Genomic DNA, 12,580 nt, shown 5'->3' with positions numbered 1-12,580 from the left:
GGCGGAGACACTCTTTGTTATAGTCGATTCCGGTGGTTATTTCTTAGTTGTTTCGGTTGGGTTGTTTGGGCCTTGTTCGGTTGTTTCCTGGTTGTTTCCGCCAAGGCCATATAACCATTTCAACACTGTCACGGCGATTTATCGGGCGCGGCGAACGACCCTGAATACGCAATGGCGACGACCTTGGAACTATTTATTGTTTACGTGTTTCCATGTGACTGGGGGGTGAGCCCAAATGAAGGGAAGACCATGAGGGGAAATGGAGGGAAAACGTGCCCCTGACCGCCCCCTCCCCCCTCAAGACGCATGCGTCTCTGCAAGATACGCATTGCGTCTAACACAAAACAAATATGTGTACCACACATAGTGGACACACGAACTCAATCGTACGTCTGGTCCGCCCAGCGCACGGTCAGTCAGGCGGGACGGCGACGGCGGCGCGTCCCACGGCGCACTGGGCTGGGGCCGTCGGCGCTGTGCCGCGGCGCCGTCCATCCGTCCGTCGCCGTCCATCCGTCCGTCGGCGCAGCGGCGGAGGTCTCTTCCGTGCCGTTGGGTGCCGAGATCGGGGCGGGCTGCTGCCGGCGCCCGGGTGCAGGTGTGGCGGCGCCCTCCGAGCTGAGGGATCTCTGGGGTCGCAGATGGCGCCGGTTCCGCCAGTAGATTCGGCCACTGGGCAGCCGAACCAGGTAGTCGCGCCGCTGTCCGACTGTGGTGATGACGCCGAGGCGGTCCCATAGCCCCGACCGCGGGTCCTGGATTAGCACACGCTGACCCACGGTGAGCGCGCTATGCGGGTGGGCTGTCGTGTCGTACCGCTCGGCTGTTTTCTGCTTATGTTCCGCGGCCCTGGCGTCGTAGTCGTCCGCCGCCCGCTGTCAGCAGTCGGCGAAGGCCCGGTGGTGCGCCGGCACTGCCGATCTCAGGGGTGGCCGAACAGCACCTGAGCCGGGGAGCGGCCGTCGGCGCGCGGTGTGTTGCGTAGCTCCAGCAGCCCCTGCGCGTAGGCGTCAATGTCGAGGTCACCGCTGCTGGTCACCTTTTGGATGAGACGTTTGGCTGCCTTTACCGCCGCCTCAGCGTGCCCGTTTGACTGTGGGTAGTGGGGCGTGGAGATTTGGTGCTTCATTCCCCAGCGGCGCAGGAATTCTCGGGTGAGCCGGGCGGTGAACTGGGGTCCACCGTCTGTCCGGAGGGTGGCGGGCACGCCGGTGGCTGCGAACATCTGGCGCAGGCTGCAGACCAGGTCTCTTGCAGTCGCCTCGACGGCCACGTGCGACACAAACGGCCACCCGGACAGACGGTCCGCGTACACCAGGAACGTGCGACCGGTCCAGGCGAAGCAGTCAGCGGAGACAGTCTCGAACACTTGTGACGGCGTCTTTTCCGGCATCAGTGACTCCTTCTGCTGACTGGGTAGGTACCGCTGGCAGGCCGGGCACGCTCCGACATAGTTTGCGATGTCGCTGGCTGTCCAGGAACGGCCAGTAGACCACCTGCCGCGCGCGTCGTTTGGTGCGCTCAATGCCCTGGTGACTGGCGGGTAGGCGCTCGAGCGTGGCGCGCCGCAGACTGGGCGGTATCACGAGCCGCTGGCCGCACACCACCAGGCCGTCGTATCCACCACCACCATCGGCGGCGGCGGCGGCGCGCACCTCTGTCAGCGCCGCGTCTTTGAACGGGTTGGGACCGTCGTCAGCCCCGTCGGTGGCCAGCCGCGAGAGCACACTGGCGAGTTGATTGCTGGCGTCCCTCTCGGCTTTCTCGTCCTCAGGCGCCGGGTCATCCACCGGCGCGCGCGACAGTGCGTCCAGGGGGGGGGGGGGTCATTTTGCCCGGTCGCCAGGTGTTGCGACTGTGGCCGTGTATAAAAGTGTGAACTGTATTCAGACAAACCCAAACACTGAATTAGCAAGTTTCAGCCGGCTATTCAAAGAGCTAAGTAAATGACCGCCATATATTGTGATGAGCACAATGAAATGCAAGCCTTATATTGCCACCCGTTAAGCGACAACAGTCGAAGTTAAACAGCACAAGGCTGACCTTACCAGCATCGATCCGGAAATACACTACACCACAAAAGGCTCCAATTTGGGGTTGGCACCGGGTTACCCCGCGCCGCCACCGACAGCCGACCCTCCACTACTCCTCGACGACTAGCCAACCAGCGGTAGCAACCGGGGTGCACAGAGTCAGCCCCAAGGCTGCACTCTCCCGGTGTCTGAGTTGACGCGCCGTCACTCTACCCGTGTGCAAGATCAGGCACAAAAGGCCGTACCTTACGGGTTCGAGATCAGGACGCCAATTGACCGCTGATCAGCGACCGCCGCCGTAGTCAGCTCCGCCCAATTCGCCCGCAGGCGGCCGGTCACGTGCCGACAGCGGCTCACAACTCGCGCGCGCGTCGCCAGCCGGGGCTGGGGCTCACAAACTCAGGTGGTCACATTTCACAACATACTCCCCCTTGAAAATTAACAAATTTTCAACACAATTTAATGAAAATAAAGTCCTGCAGCACGCGACGGCATCACCGATCCCACAGCACTACGGCCTCTGCCTCGTCAAAAAACTCATCGGCGCTCACATCACTGTCTAGTGTCTAAGTGTCCACTCTACTTGGCCTTCATTTGAAGCCACTTGGGGAATGACCCAGCACCGGCAAGCCTGGTGCATCCTGCGGCCGTCAGGTGCACCCCATCTTCTCTATACCACGGCTCACACCCTTTCATACCACTTCTTCTTCTTCTTCCCATCTTCCAAGCGAGGTACCGTCCCAGAGGAACCACGGTAGCCAATTCGCCCGGACGCTCCTCTGAGCAGCGTCCTCTCCAGACGGTAGGCAGCCGTACTGTTCCAAGTACAGCCTCTCAGCTCCCCAGCAAGCCGGGGAAGTGGACCCAGGACGATGACCTCACCAATAACACGGAGCCGCTGCAGAACAAGACAGGCCTGGCGGGCGAACTCCTTTAGTGAGGCGTCGCTATATCGTGGGAGGCCGGACAACTTGCTGTAGATGTCACTACCCGTGAGCCATACCACTATCATGCCGGTGGCCTTGTCGATCGCCGCTGCCGCCGTCTGCCAGGACGTGACGGCCTGATCCACTTCACTGAGCAGAGAGGCCCATGTGGCTCCTCCTCGGGCGCGGTTGAGGATCCTGTCTTCCCCGGAGCCGGCTGAGAATTCGGCCCTCTTGGCGACAGAATCCCCGAGGATCAGGTGCAGTCTGCCGCAGTCGGCGACAAGAGGGCCGGAAGGCCTCTCCGGAGACGCGTGCACCTCAAACCAGACGGCCGCCTCCTCCTCCTCCAGCTCCAGGTCGGACATGACGCAGCCTGATAAGCAAACGGAAACGTATTGCTACCGACGAAACCTGTCCGTGGTGCGACCGGTGCGAGCGGCGGCCACGCTCCCGACAACTGTTACTTTCTACTTGTTTGGTGTTTTCACTCGGCGCTTTTACTCGGCGCTAGAGGCACTAGAGGTTCTGAGTTCTAACCAGTTCCAAGTGAATGGTCCGGTCCGACCTAGAGGTAGCACAGGTGAACAACAGGACCCACACCTTGGTACCTTCCTCAACGAACATAGGTCCAAAGAAGTCCAGTCCCACCCTTGCAAATGGACGGCAAGGCTGCGTCCGAAAGGACAGCAGACCCCCATCTCGAGACTGATGCTGACCTCGGTACCTTCGACATCGCATGCAGGTATGTACAACCCTGTTCACACTCCTAACCAGATACTCTCCTGATATCAGAGCCAGTGTCACCCGTGCATTCTGAGGAAAACAACGCCTGTGGGCCTCGTCTATGAGAAGTGTGGTGATATGAGCCACTCGTATATGAGAAGTGTAGTGATATGAGCGAACTCCGGTAAGATAGGGAGCGGAGTTTCCATGGTACGTGGGACCGGGCAGAGCAAACCCCCCTCATTCAGTTGAGGCCGAAGTTTCAGCAGTTTGGATCTTTTTGGCAAGAGGGATCCCTGTCGGACACAATCCAACTCGGTAGGGAACGCCTTCTCCTGAGCCTCTCAGATCCAAAGTTGCAGTGCTTCCCGACGTTCCTCAGGAGTCAGAGATCCCGACCTTCTGTCCTCCGTCCGATGCCGTGTGTTAAAAATGAAACGCCGCACCCATGCTGTTCTCTCGATTACCTTCTTCAGGCTGGAACATTCAGTGATGTCGAAAAGGCGATCAGAGTCGTCTACCGGTTGTGAGGGGGGCTTAGGCCGGTCCTGTAGGCCCTTCGTTACCTCCCCTCCGGATATCTACGTTACTCTACATGACAAGTGGTAGGCCGGGACGTCTCCCAGCCATTACCCCGACTGCCACCCGGGCCACTGTCATCTACACTAATTGTACTAAACTATGCATCGTGGTGAATAACTCCGCCATTTTGGGACACACGCGGTTGGAAGCGTACCCTCGTGGGTTTGGAGCTAAGCTTCTGAGCCGTGATGACTAAACTACAGTACCGAATGAATCAGACTCCGCTCAACCTCCGTTCTCCTCCGACTCAACCCGTCTCCAAAGGCATCTGGTCAATTCTAAACCCATTTTTTGTGAATGGTCGAACGATATAAGAGACTGCGTAAGTCAACATTCGAGACGACGAATGTCCTTCGGCTCACGACGAACTCGTGAGTCCTTCGGCTTGGCAGCTGTCACCCCGCCTCCCGGCTTGGCAGCTGAACCCCCGCCTCCCAGCTGGGCATTTAGAGCGGTATTTGCCGTTGATGCGGCCGTCGTGCCTTGGGCGTGCAGGTGGGCCTTTGGTACGACATTTTTGTGCGTTTGCGGCGTCAGCCGGGGCTTCGGCCGTGCTGCCTGCGGTGTAGATGGCGCGTTGGTCGAAGTGACAGCGCCCGCGCCGGGACTCTCCAGTATCAGAGCGCCTGCGGCGACCGTCGTGGGGCGAAGGGATGGCGTTGCCTACCGGTCCTGGCGCTTACCGGATCAGATGGCGCGCCGGTTGATGTAGAACTCGCTAGCCTTTGAGTGTGTCACCACTGAAGTCGCCCAGCGCCGAAGCGCTGTCTCCACGCCGCAGGGGTTCCACGGCGGGCCCGTCACCAGTCTGCGAAGGCACGACCTCATCGGGTGGCCTCCGGCGCCTTGTGCCATCGCACGCAGTAGCAGACGCCAGACGTGAATGTCTGTTGGGCGCCACTGTGCCGCGGGTAACCGCCGCTCTGCCAGCACACTTAAACGCCCCATCAACATCTTCCCATACCCCGTTCCCAACACACAAACACATACACAAATACTCGTACATTACACGCAAACCCAAAACAACTCCGCCATTTTGGGGCACACGCGGTTGGAAGCGTACCCTCGTGGGTTTGGAGCTAAGCTCCTGAGCCGTGATGACTAAACTACAGTACCGAATGAATCAGACTCCGCTCAACCTCCGTTCTCCTCCGACTCAACCCGTCTCCAAATGCATCTGGTCAATTCTAAACCCATTTATTGTGAATGGTCGAACGATATAAAAGACTGCGTAAGTCAACATTCGAGACGACGAATCACCTTCCGCATTTCGCAAATCTCTACCCTATCACTACCCTAACGGTTTACGGCGCGCGAATCTACCTGACCCTCCACCCGGGTGCTCCTATCCTAACTATGGGATGTGCTTTGAGCCCAGCATCGATCCCTGCGTGACAGGAACCTACCTCGAGCCAGGTGAGCCAGCAGCAGAGAGCAGTCGGGGGCTCGATGTCCGTACCGGACGGCAGTCAGACACCCAGAGCCCCGATCTTCTCTCCCCTGCTTTCGCCTCGTCCCTCGCCCGAGTAGGCCACGCTCACATCAGCCGCCTCGAGGCCAAAGATGGCGGCCGATGTGCCCGTGTGGTTCCCGCCGCGCTTTCCTCCTTTCAGGCCCCTGCCTAAATATCGCACGCGTACAATTTTAACAAAACCAAGGTAAACTAAAACGGACACTGACTCAACCCTAATCTCTTAACTGGTACGGCCGCTCTCCCGCTCCCCTACACGGTGAGGATGCTACAGCAGTTGTGAGAACCCGCTGCAAGTTTTCGACCTTGTCTTCAGCTTGTGCCTCTGGAGACAACTGTGTGTCGGTTCCTTCCTCAGACCACTCATCCCTTTCCGTCAGGATAAATGAGGGTCCAGTCCACCACAGTGCGTTTCCCGACAGGGCACACAGAGATATCCCTGGTCCACAGATCTGCAGGGTTTTCGACGCCCCGTACATGACGCCACTGCTGTGGGGCTGTCAGCTCGAGAATGGCAGCGATTCTGTTTTTAACAAATACCTTGCGTGTTTTCCTGTTCCATATCCATGGAGCACACCAATAGAGTCGCTCCAGAAAACAGCCTGGGTCTCCCGGAGCAGTTTCAGGAGTGACTTTCCATCACCTGGCTTGATGGAAGGCCAGTTCTTGATTTTCTCTCGGTATGCCTTTGCCAACAGGAACTCATTGCGGAAGCTCTCTTTCAGCTTCTTTTTTTGCCTTTCAGTAGGCTTCCTGTGACCTCAGTGATAGGAGACCTTGAATGGTAGCTTAAGCCTCCCCACTGGTGTAACGACTTAAGAAGTGTAACCTCTCGGTAGAAGAGGATGTGAGCTGCTCAATATAATTCTCAAATGGGTTTAACCACACATGGAAGACACAGTCATCTCCATGAATCACTTCACGCTCCAAACATGGAAGAGAATGTTGGTCACTCCTCTTCATTAGATCTGCCAGTCGGTGAACCATGCGTGAATCATCATTTTTCTTCTCGTTTTTTTTTTTTTGCTCACCATCCAACTCTTCTTCAGCATCATTTTTTTTGTGTGGCTATGAAGTTTCTTTGCCATCCGATAGGGCAACATCCCATTTCTTCCTGGCTTTTAGCTTAGCATCCACCCTTGGCTTTGACCTGACATTCCTTTCCTTTCCTTCTTCATTTTCTGTTTCAGAGTCAGCACCTTCACCTCTTGCACTGAGCGCTTGTGACAGTTGTGAGTCGGCATCATATTCATCATCATCCTTCCAAACTTTCTGCTGTTATTTTCTTTTGGTTGATGGTGTATTCCATCTTCAACTGGAATTCCTGCGCTTCCCATTGCAGTTTTTGTTTCCTTTGTTCCAGCTTTGGTCTCTTCCAGCAATCTTTGTCTGGCAATGGTCTCGGCTTCCTTTTGCTTGTGCTCCAGACGAAGCAAATTCACTTTTGATTCCAAAATAGACCCTTTCGATGATGCATGTGATTGTGCTCGCCTTGACACATTCCCCTCAGATAGTGCCCTCTCATCTTGTTCCATCATTATTGCCTGCATTGCCTTTTCCAGACGGAGTTCAGTGCCTATCAAATCCTGCATTAACTCAGCATGACCTTTGTTCTGATTGACAAGCTCTTCTCCGTCCAAGAGACACTGAATCTGTTGTTTGTCTTGTAGTTCTTGTAGTTCTTTGTTCCATTGCTCAATTTCTTTTCGCAGCTCTTGATCTGCCTCTTGTTCATTTGTCTTATATGACAGAACATCTCCACTTTGCTTTAACCCGGCAGTTGCTGGGGTATTTCGCCACCCACCGTTTGCTGGGGGGGGGGGGGGCGTTAAACGCCCCCAGCCGATAACTCGAGAACCAATAGGCGCAGCGAAACGCACGAGGCGGCAAACGAAAGAGCGCGACGAGACGCTTCAGATGAGTACTTTTAAGTTGAATTTTGAGGTCACAGGTCGGGTCAAGGTCAGGTCAAACACCTGAAATCGGGCTTTCAGTAGCATGGACTTCAGGACTTCGCAATGGGCGCCTCTCGCCATAAACTCTGTCAAAACGGTGCACAATCCATCTTATAAGGCCTACAAGAGTGTCAGCTCCATATAGGGGTCAGTCAAGCATAGGTCAGGGTCAAGGTCAGGTCAACCGGGTAGGCACATATCTCCGAAAATCAAAACTGATATTCGCAGCCTGTGACACATGTTTTATAGGTAATTTGGGGCGTAGAACACGATGGTGGCATTCATTTTATCATATGTGTACGTGTTTGACTCAAAAAGTTCAATTTAAGAAATTCATGTATCATGGTCGTGAAGTAGTCACGAAAAATTGGCAAGATTCAGTTCAAGATTTTGGAAAATGCGGAACGATAATCAATAATCGAAGATAGCCATTTGATTGATCATGGTATTGGCAGTCTAATGGCGTTTACGGCATGTCTGTATGTCTATTCTGTGATTTTATATGATTTTTTAAACATATGCCGTTTTTGGTCGAAAACTCAGAAATCATGACGTCACTAAAACCTCGATATCTCAAAAATTTTCCGACGGATTTTTTTTGAAACTTTGTCACAATAAACTTCAATCGATTCCCTACAGGTACCCAAAATTTGGCGCGCCTGCGGCGCGCCGTTTTTATGCTATGGCCCGGCGAAAAAAGTGGGGGCGTTTAACGCCCCCCCCCCCAGCAACTCGCGGGTTAACTTGTTTGCCAGCCTGTTGTAGTCAGCTTGATAAGTGTCTAACTTGTGAGTAGCTCCCCGTTCATTCATCTTGTGTCTCTTGCCTTACGTCTTTGTGCTCATGACAATGCCGAGTAAGCTCCTAGTGTGTCTGCATTAAATGGGTGGTGTTGTGCACACTGCACTTCAGTGGTGTGACACGCATTTGCCTGGTAACAGTGAATGCGTACTGTTATGCACAAACATTTATAAGAGAGTCATTGGAGAGGCAAGTCACAGGGCACATGTTTTTAGGATGAGCAATTCACGGAGAGTTTTTACTTACACTGCCACTGCGTTACACGCGTTACACTGGCACTGCAGTAACACACTGAGTGACGTAGGTGTCGGCGCACTTCCGTTGCACAGCCGTCAGGAACCGTCTAAAGACAGCACGGTACTTTTCGGCAGCCGCCAGCCACCGTCAGTGTGTGGCCTTCACTGTCCTCAAACCAGAAGGGACTGATGATGCCAGCGCCACTGAGAGCGCACCACGTTGTACATACACTTGAGACAGCGGAGAGGCCTCTCCTCGACGAGATCGGGTGCATTGGTGGCCCAGTACCGGTTGTTTTGGGTGTTGATGCGGCCGTCAAGGTGGAAGTGCGCTTCGTCAGAATACCGAACATTGCCAGCGAATGCACCCGACCCGACGCCTGGCATTGCTGGAGGAATCAGCGACAGAACACTACTCTGTCTTCCATGTTCTCCGGCGTCAGCTTCTGGCGAGTCCACATCTTGTATGGGTGAAGCCCTAGGTCTTCGGTCAGGATCTGACGAGCTGAAGACAGGATTACACCCAGTTCTTGACATAGACACCTTGCGGGCTAACGAGGGCTCCGCTCGATAATGACCCTGGTCTGTTGGATGATTTTTTGTCCGTTCTTGCCAATCTCACTCTTCCCTTGGAACCAGCCCACAGGTTGTCCACAGTGCCCTATCGCAAAAACTTTTCCGTAAGTTAGCCACACTGTTCTTTCGGCGAGATAACTCAGTATCCTTACCAGTTGTCTTCACCGCACACACCGATAACTGACAATCCAGCTGTGAGGATAACTTACGTTCTACAGGGGAGTGGAAGCGGGGAGGACCGGCAGGTAAATATCACCGTACCGTTCCGAGCAGTCAGGCCGAGAACCCCGGACTGCCTGCCCGGCGACCGCGCTGCCCTTTTTAAGCCTAACGGTCGCCTCGACCCGCATGCGCCGCGACCCCGCACAGGTCGGCCACAGCGGCGCCGCCCGGCGACCGGCGAATAGCATAGTAACACAAAAACTAAGTACAACACAATCTCCCAAAAACATAAGAACAGTAGTACGTTATCTTCGGTACCTTCTCACGGAGCTTATCTGGGTTCAGGAGTCCAGGATCAGATTACCTTGCACGTGCTCGCTCCAGCAACTTATGCAGATTCTGGTCGTGATCTCTCTCTCTCTCTCTCTCTCTCTCTCTCTCTCTCTCTCTCTCTCTCTCTCTCTCTCTCTCTCTCTCTCTCTCTCTCTCTCTCTCTCTCTCTCTCTCTCTCTCTCTTCTCTCTCTCTCTCTCTCTCTCTCTCTCTCTCTCTCTCTCTCTCTCTCTCTCTCTCTCTCTCTCTCTCTCTCTCTCTCTCTCTCTCTCTCTCTCTGCGACAGTCTCCTTTCTGCCAACGATGACGATATCGTCAGCGATGACCTCCACCCCGCGGATGCCACCGACGAGGTCATGCATAGTCTGCTGCCATGTTTCCGGACTGGATTTGATACCGTACGGCGAACGGTTTCACATATACCTACCGAACGGCGTGTGAAAACAGCATAGTCGGGCCGACCCCTCGCTCAATCCAATCTGCCAAAACGCGTTCACCACGTCCAGCACACTGTACACCTTCGCGTCGCCCTCGTCTACAGTCCACCGAAGGAAAACAGCTCTTGCGGTATGGCGGGGTGCTGCGGCTGTGGCGCCGCCTGCGCCTCCTGCTGCTGCTTTTTGGTTCCTCATCTGGGCCACCTCCAGCTTCCAAAAGAGCAGAGGGAGCGTCAGAGTTGTAGACTTCATTGACATGGAGACTGTCTTGAAGCACGACACGCCAGAAAATACACAACACTTATCGTTCCTCGCAATGTGATGAGATTCAACACAACATACCGGCGAGCGTTAAATCAACAAGGATGTGGAACGAACATGGTCAGCACAGTGACGGTCTCGAACATTGGTGATGTGATCGGACATTGTGGCTACTGGCTGCACAGGCCACCCACCACCGGGTTTGATGAACCAGTATGGCCCCGTCCCTCTGGGCCTCCTACAGTCGGGGTCGGGCAATGTTCACGGTGCACTGCCTTGTCCAGGTGTCGTGGGTCAATGCACAATAAGATGTCCACGGACGGTTTGTCTATTAAGAGGCTGTGGGACGGATAGGCTCGGTTGGGGAGCGACCCCGAGTGAGTCCTACTGGGCACGCTCTGATACACATAGTCCAAAGGATCACAGTCTTTCACGTCAATCAACCATAGGTGAAGAGGCTTTTTCAGACTCAGAATCGATGCGATCGCCGCCTTCTTTACTTTAAACTGCACCACACATTTGTTACCTGTGGCATGGTTACTGAACTCTAGACCTACCTGCCAATCAGTGTATACTGGCCCCCATCATACATCCGGAGGGCGGTTGAGCACTGTTTCAGTCGCGTCTCGGACTGATCTCTCTGTGCCGTATCTCGGTTCAGTTATCAAAGTGCCTGGCGACTTCCTGGGCATCACTCCCAGCATAATTTAGGAAGATAGTCACTTGGACTTCCGGAGGCCTTTCCGAAACTTGCGACGCCGTGGCGTAGTACTGCCATTCGCGGCGCCATCTTCACCATTCTGACGCCAACGATTGCGACTCAATGCCCAGTTCCCATAGTGGTCGGAATCTCACTGCCGGGTTCATCTTGCACTGCTGACACCATGTAACATGTAACGTTAACTGGTTGCTACTTGCTACGACAAGTAGCTGTATGGCAACATAGACGACAGACTACATATATATATATATATATATATATATATATATATATATATATATATATATATATATATATATATATATATATATATATATATATATATATATATATATATATATATATATATATATATATATATATATATATATATATATATATATATATATATATATATATATATATATATATATATATATATATATATATATATATATATATATATATATATATATATATATATCAGGAGAAGGTATTACAACGCATACCTAGCTCGGCGGCCCAACATGAACAGTCTAGAATCCTCGGCCGGCTTCCCTCCCGCCGGTCGTTGCTAGGCAACCTTAGGTAGATGGTGCCAGGTGACAGGTTCGGTACGTACGGTACTAGGCAACCCTAGGATAGACGTCGCCAGGTGACTGGAACGTCTTCGTCAGTGGCGATGGAGATGTGGACACTTAAAAACCGAGGTCGCTGAGTCCGCGGCGTCACGGCTGACAGCCGCGCGTGCGGTCTGGCCGCCGTCCGCCCACTGACGTTCATGGGGAGAAGGAGCCAGTCCGGCCCGCCTGGTGACTCCGCTGCCGCCGCCGCCGCCACTGTCCCCTCCTGCCTCGGGTGAGGCGCCGCTGGGAGGGCGCTGGCTGCCGTCGTTGCCGGGGGCGGCTGGGTGGCCGTCTGCTGCCAGTAGCTGATCCGCATGTCAGGACCACACAGCGCCGCTGATGTTCACTTCGTAGGACACAGGCCCGGGCTGTGCCACCACCGTGCCCCGGATCCACTTTTGTCGGCCGCCGTACGCGCGGGCCCACACGGCCGCAGGTGTTCTGTCCTCCGCTCGCTCGGGCATTCACGTTAGCGCCGCTCGTCGGAGGCCCCACGTGATAGTCCAGGCGCAACGGTGACGGGTGTATTCGTCCTCGGCACTGTATCTGCACGCGCACAATCCCCGTCCCGGCGCCGGCGCGCGACTGCCCGGCGCCCGCCGCAGCCCCGGCCGCCGATCACCGCGCCCCTGGCGGTGCTCACATAAACTCCAGTCAGCCTAGCCCACCGATGGCGCGACACCACAAGCAGTTCGCTGCACACCACTCTTTGAGAACAATAGTGATAGAGGAGGGTCCCAGGTGCTTGTTATGAAG

Source organism: Amphibalanus amphitrite, unplaced genomic scaffold (genome assembly GCF_019059575.1).
Source record: "Amphibalanus amphitrite isolate SeventyFive unplaced genomic scaffold, NRLGWU_Aamphi_draft 000749F_arrow, whole genome shotgun sequence".
Lineage (NCBI taxonomy): Eukaryota > Metazoa > Arthropoda > Thecostraca > Balanomorpha > Balanidae > Amphibalanus > Amphibalanus amphitrite.
Note: the sequence above shows the minus strand (reverse complement) of the source record.